Source organism: Pelodiscus sinensis, chromosome 1 (genome assembly GCF_052426305.1).
Source record: "Pelodiscus sinensis isolate ZL-2025 chromosome 1, ASM5242630v1, whole genome shotgun sequence".
Classification (NCBI taxonomy): Eukaryota; Metazoa; Chordata; order Testudines; family Trionychidae; genus Pelodiscus; species Pelodiscus sinensis.
This window is the reverse complement of record NC_143052.1, coordinates 27,321,126-27,327,556: the sequence shown is the minus strand read 5'-3', so window position 1 is coordinate 27,327,556 and position 6,431 is coordinate 27,321,126. Positions and strand designations below refer to the sequence as shown.

General features: G+C 37.6%; 1 protein-coding gene across 9 annotated transcripts in view; it reads left to right on the top strand.

The window, feature by feature from the left end:
- SRPK2 (SRSF protein kinase 2) overlaps positions 1–6,431 on the top strand; it is a 248,897-nt gene that overhangs the window by 1,745 nt on the left and 240,721 nt on the right. For 5 of the 9 annotated variants that reach the window (XM_089775461.1, XM_089775449.1, XM_089775459.1 and 2 more), the window contains exon 3: positions 2,810–2,900. The exons of the other annotated variants lie outside the window; for them this stretch is intronic. The gene's annotated coding sequence lies outside the window, so the exon portion shown is untranslated. The remainder of the gene's footprint in view (positions 1–2,809; positions 2,901–6,431) is intronic. 9 annotated transcript variants of the gene reach the window in all.

The window sequence follows — 6,431 nt, the reverse complement described above, 5'->3', positions numbered from 1 at the left end:
TCATCCCATAACCCCATGGGCTTCTCCATAAAATCCCATAAAATTTCACATCTTTATTAGGTTACTTTTTTCATGTTCTTCATCTGCCCCTTCCCCCCTATGCCCTAAGGACATCGATCTACTCCTGGAACATCCTACTCATCCCCATTTTTTTTCTCCTGGATTTATGTAGAAAGTTGTAGAGAAACAGATTCAGTCATTCTGGTGCAGTCTTTTCCTGCCCCTTCAGGGATGGGTAAAAGCAGCAGAGGTTTAAAACTTTTGCTGTGTTGTTCTTTAGTTGTGGATAGTAGCTGTGCATCATCCTGTTCTGCATCTGCTGTATGTTTCCAATGCTATGTGGGGGAAACCCTCCTCCTTTTAGCATTGTTTTTCAGTCATATTACCATTTTTTAATGTGAGCAACAAAAGATTTGTGGCACAGCTGTACTTTGTGGCTGGTTCCATTATTTCCAAAAACATTGTCGAAGGAAAGTTTGTGATTGTCTTGCACAGAGATTGTATGCTTTTGTTTGTCACTTGAAAAATATCGATTTCTCAGAGATGACTTGACATTTTGTAGAAACTTTGTTATTTCTGTATTTTGGGTTTTTACCCCCCCCCCCAACCAATTTGCATGAGTCAGTTTGTGTTTAGATGTGGTAACTTTAACTGCTGCTTTAGTTAAAAAAAATACAATGGTTAGTATGCTTTTGGTGAATGCTGCCTTGTGACTGTTTTGGTGAATTAATTAGTTAAATCACATTGTTAAAATATATTTTTACTTAGCACAGAAATAGATTTTTTTTAAATGTTAAACCAGTGGGCTTACTGGGTGCTGATAGGAATGAGTGTCCAGCCTGCTGCTGGCACAGTCTGTTGCTGGCCACTTGCCTTACTGAGTTGGCATTTCCAGATGCAGTGCCCCAATCTACTGTATTCTGTTGCCTTGGGAAACAGTGGCTTTGCTACTGCAAACAGCTTTCATTTCTTTTCTACTGTGTATAATTTCTTGTCTCCTTAACTCTTTTACATTATCTAGTAATTTTCCCAGGCTTACTCTTTGGGGCAAGAATATAACATCTTAACAAAAACTTCTCAAAGATGTGTAGCTCTTCTGAATACTGAGTATTTTCATCCCAAAATTTTGTTAGTTAGTATTCAACTTAGTTTCTGGAAATGATATGTTGTGAGAATTTTCACATTCCTTGGCTTTTTTTAACTCAAACATTACCGTATTGAGATCACATAATAATGAGTGGATTGGGTATGCACAATGTACAAATTGCATTTATAAATCCCAGTGTGAGGCAAGGAGGTAATCAAAACTGTTGATATAACTGTGTAATAGTGTTGAACTGTGGTCTAAGTTGCAAAGGGACTGTGAAATGATACCTTAAATCATTTCTTTGTCTACTCTGTAGTAAACATACTTGTTTACTGAGCTTTATATCTCAGCATGAGGGTCAGCAGAAGTGCTAGCTGGGTTCTGTTTGGCTCTCATATTCAACTGAATTGTAAGGTCTTATAGTCCTGCAATATACTAAGGACAAAATTTTCAAACTTGAGTGTTTAAATGTATGACATGGATACAAAAGTTGTTTGTCAAATTCATGCAATGTACAGTAAACCTCATAGGGAAAAACAGCAAGTGTTTTGCAGTGCATTGTTCTCTTTGCTGAGACTTGCAGTGTCTCATCCTAGGAAATCATTCCAGGAATGAAACCATTGGCTTTCTGAAATAAAAAATGCTTTCGAAGTTGTAACATTTCTTTTTGGGAAAACTTTCAAGTAGGAGTGTTGGAACTAAATATTTTGATTAAGGTATCAAGACATCAGTCTCTGAATTCTTTGAAGTAAAAATTTGCTAACATTCAGTGCTTTTATGATGATTTGTGAGAACCTGCTCATCAGGCACTAAATAGTTTAATTAGTAAAGAGATATGCCATGAATCAGGTTAAATCTGAAGTAATTGTACAATATTGTCTTCAGTATGTCAGTTGCTTTTACAACTACAGGTTGGTTCAGAATATGTCCACTAAAAATGCATTATTTTAATTTGCCTTTGCAGGCACAAGGAAGTACAATTTACACTCCTTTTCACATGCAGTTGGATTAGAAGGTGAATCCTTCATGCTGAAGGGTGGGAAGCATTAGTGGTGTGTCATAAGAACATAAGAATAGCCATACTGGGTCAGACCAAAGGTCCATCTAGCTCAGTAGCCTGTCTGCCGACAGTGGTCAGCACCAGGTGCCCCAGAGAGGGTGGACCGAAGACGATGATCAAGCAATTTGTCTCCTGCCATCCTTCTCCAGCCTCTGATGAACAGAGGCCAGTGACACCATTTCTATCCCCTGGCTAATAGCCTTTTATGGGCCTAACCTCCATGAAATTATCTAGCTTCTCATTAAACTCTGTTATAGTCCTAGCCTTCACAGCCTCCTCTGGCAAGGAGTTCCACAGGTTGACTACACGCTGTGTGAAGAAGAACTTTCTTTCTTCTATTATGGGACCTAATAAATAAATTTTCTTTATCCACCCTCTCCATACCACTCATGATTTTATATTCCTCTATCATATCCCCCCCTCAGTCTCCTCTTTTCTAAACTGAAAAGTCCCAGTCGCTTTAACCTCTCTTCATACGTGTCTTATGTTTTGTTCTGATTTTTCTATTTTAGTCTCAAAAAACTATAAATTAATGTAAACCACATGGCCAAGATCTGGCCATGAATTTTGAAAGGTACAATCTCCTAGCCCTCTGAAATGCCTGCTGCTTTTCCCCTAGAAGAGGACAGCTGGGGAAGCTGTCATTTATTTGTTTTTTTCAGCTACAGCAAGGTATCATGGAATGGAGGAGTTTTAACCATTGGACACTCAAGAACTACAAGCTGTGGAATATGCAGTAAATAAAATAAGATGGTGGGTCTAATCTTCTGCCAATGTATCTTTCATGAATTCTGAAATTTTCTAATATATAAGACCTTTATATCTAGTCACATGCCTGTTTGCTTATTACAATATGAAAATATACTTTTTGATCATTTATAAGATTTTCTTAGGTTTTAGAGGAAGAGGTTTGGAGAGGGAGCAGAGCTGCCTATGGTCTTATATAGATTATGAAGACTAAGTGTCAACTGAATTCTGAAGTAGTCCCATTTTAAAGTAATAAATGTTTCATACTGTTTGTTAGTTGCTCTACTGACTGATTAAACTTGTCTCAGATAAGTTTCATTCCCAATTTCAGACATGTTATGTCTGCTGATATTCTGGTGTGGTAGAGAGGCTGATGGCAGTCTAAATTTTGTGGCTTAGTGAAGTCAAAGGCATAGAGAAGTGGATTGTGTCACCATTTTGCTACTATCTGATTGGAGGAAATAATCCAAGATATCTTTGTGCTAATTAATATCTCTGTTTTGTTCTCCAGTATCAACCTGTTTCTCCTATTGAGGTGCAGTGAACTTGAGAGCATTGTTCTCTGAACTGTTGTTAGTAAGCAGTGCTGGCTTTTTGGCATCGGTTTAAAAACATACTTATCTTAGTTACAAATATCCTTAACCTTTTGCATGAATGTTATTTCTGAATTTGGTCTACGTTGGCTGAGGCAGTCAGTGGCACAGGATGGAGTGATTTCTTTTACCCTGACTAATGTCCCATAGCACAGTTGTGGATATTTCATGCCTAATGCAACAGATCCTTTACTTTCAGTTGATACATCTGGAGAAATATGTAAACATCTGCACAACAGAAGAATGAATAATACCAAGTTTTCTGAACTCATATGCACTGAAAAATACTGCTTATTATACTGACCAATGTCAAATAACATTCCCTCCAACCTTCCCTTCAGCTAGAAAAGATGGCCCTTAAACCGTGTTCTAATGCAGTGGGTTTCAAACTTTTTGGCCCGTGGCCAACCTGGCTTAATGCAAACCTATCCATGGATCAACAGTTGCTAATGGAACCTTGAGGTTAATTACATAATTATGCCCGAACCATTTTACTAGTGCTGCAGCTAGGGATAATGGTTTAATTTAACCAGTAAGAAAGAAAATATTTATTTAAATTATTAAACAGACTATGTGCTTTAATTTTCTAATGTTTATCAAATTTCATTTTAAATAAAGTAAAATATAAAAGGTTCCCATTTTTTCATTATTTATGGAAAGGGTGGGGAACCTTTTTTGGATTGGGGGGCTACTGACCCATAGAGAAATCAGTTGGGGACCCACACCAGTGAGAAGCCAAAATAAAATCCTCCAAACTCCCCCCCCCCAACCCTCACCGATGTAGCCCCGGAAACCAGCCTGGTTTCATGGAAATTAGAAATTAACCAGCTTTCATTTCTTCTTTACACATATTTGAATCATAATGTTTCTCCTGGGAATATTTGTGGTTATATTACATTTTTGAGTGTTAAGGTCTTGAAAGATACAAAGTAAGGCATGACTGCTCAGAGGGATCTCACAAAAATAATCAAGTATACATGAAGAATTGGGGAAGAAGATGTATCAGTTATTTTTGTATTCCTTTACTCCTGTTCTAATCCTGCTGAGCACACATTTTACATTTTTTCCTCTACTATCATTTTAATAATTATTTTTATTCCAGTAGACTCTAGAGGCCACACTCAGGCTTGGAACACTAATGTGTTATACAACTTTTAAAATGTATACACTTCTCTACTCAGCCCTCCCCCAATGTTAGTCTCTGTACTCAGTGTTCTATTCTTTCTTAAACTTAATTTTTTATTTTATGATTGGTGTCATCTTCTGTTCATTTCAAGTCATTTACCAAACCTCCTGTTCTCTGCATTTACTTTCCACACAGTACCTAGCTTCACTCTCTATGGCTCTATGAACCATCATCCCCCTAAAAACTTAAGAGGTGTGCCTTTGTTAATGTTTCTGGAGCATTGGTGTTGTACAATTGTGCTTGTCAATATCTAAATTGCTAAGGGGCCTCCTGGCATCTGAGCCCCATCTCTGGGAGTTACTGTCCAGGTGGTATGTGAAAGGTAAGGTAGAAGAGCAATGATGGGGTAAAATATTATAACAGTCTATAGGTACTGTAACATGGCAACATTGCTGACAAATTTTTGTCTAGCAGTGTTTGTTTAGGAAGATGAGATTTTCAGACTAAGTTAAAGTTAATAAAAGATACTCTATGAAAATAGTATCTTTTTATTTCATTGCATATTTTCTAAGCCTTGCATGGACTTTTAGCCAATAGTTCTTGATAACAGTTGGAGTCAGATTACTGAAACTCATTATATTCATTAGAAAACATAACCCTTGGTTTTGCCAACATCATGTTTGTCCCTTTTCAGCAAATATATTGGCAAATTTTGACAGTGTATAGATATTCTGAACAAAGAACAAACATGTTTCACTGAAGTATCATGTTTAGTGTCACTTCTGAGAGAATCTTATCTGGAGTGTGCCTGTGAAAAGCAATCAAGAAGAAATCTCTAACTCTTGAGAAATAAAACTGCTTATTGACAGTGCAGTTTCAGTTTTTCTCACCTAAAAAGCTATCAATAAAAACACTATTCTAAGATTATGGGAGACTGAGTTTTTCTTCGTCTTTGGGATAGGAAAATAATATTGACTTTAAACTATGGTATTGAGTGTCTTCTTGTTTGCCAGATTTCTAAAACAGTAAGTATTCTATCCATTGACTGTACCCCAGTGTTGCTAAAGTCCTTGTGTTGTGTGTGGGATGTTTTTTTGTAATCTTTCTGTGGCACTTGCTGTAGTGATAAGTCAGAATTTGTACATTTATCAAATCTGCTTGTTAATTTGTAATATTGGAATTGCTAATTTGGAAACTAGCAAACACAAGCCTCAGTAAAAATTGTACCACATTATCAGTATATTCTGTTAATTGTCATTTATATAATAGAGCCCGGTTAAAGTTGCTGTGGGATCCTTAATTCTGAATTTCCTGACTTTTTTGCTCCATTAAAATCTGAACTCTCTGGTCATCTGAAGAAGTGGGCTTTGCCCATGAAAGCACATGATACCATCTACATGTTTTGTTAGTCTTTAAGGGTGCATTTAGATTACATGCCTCTGCTGACAGAGGCATGTAAAATAGGCTGCCCGACATAGTCAATGAAGCGGGGATTTAAATATCCTCGGCTTCATTTGCGCTGTGCTGGCTCAGCTGATCATTGGCACAGCGCTCGAGTCAAGACATGGATTGGTTGACAGGAAATGCCTTTGTTGACCGCTCCCTTATGCCTCGAGGCGTTCTCTGTCAACTGATCCGTGCCTTGACTCATGCGCTGTGCCGACGATCAGCTGAGCCGGCACAGCGCGGTGGCCAATTTTATTTTAATGGAGTCGGGGATATTTAAATCCTCACTTCATTGACTATGTCGGGTAGCCTATTTTACATGCCTCTGTCAGCAGAGGCATGTAATCTAGACTTACCCATTAGTGCTACCAG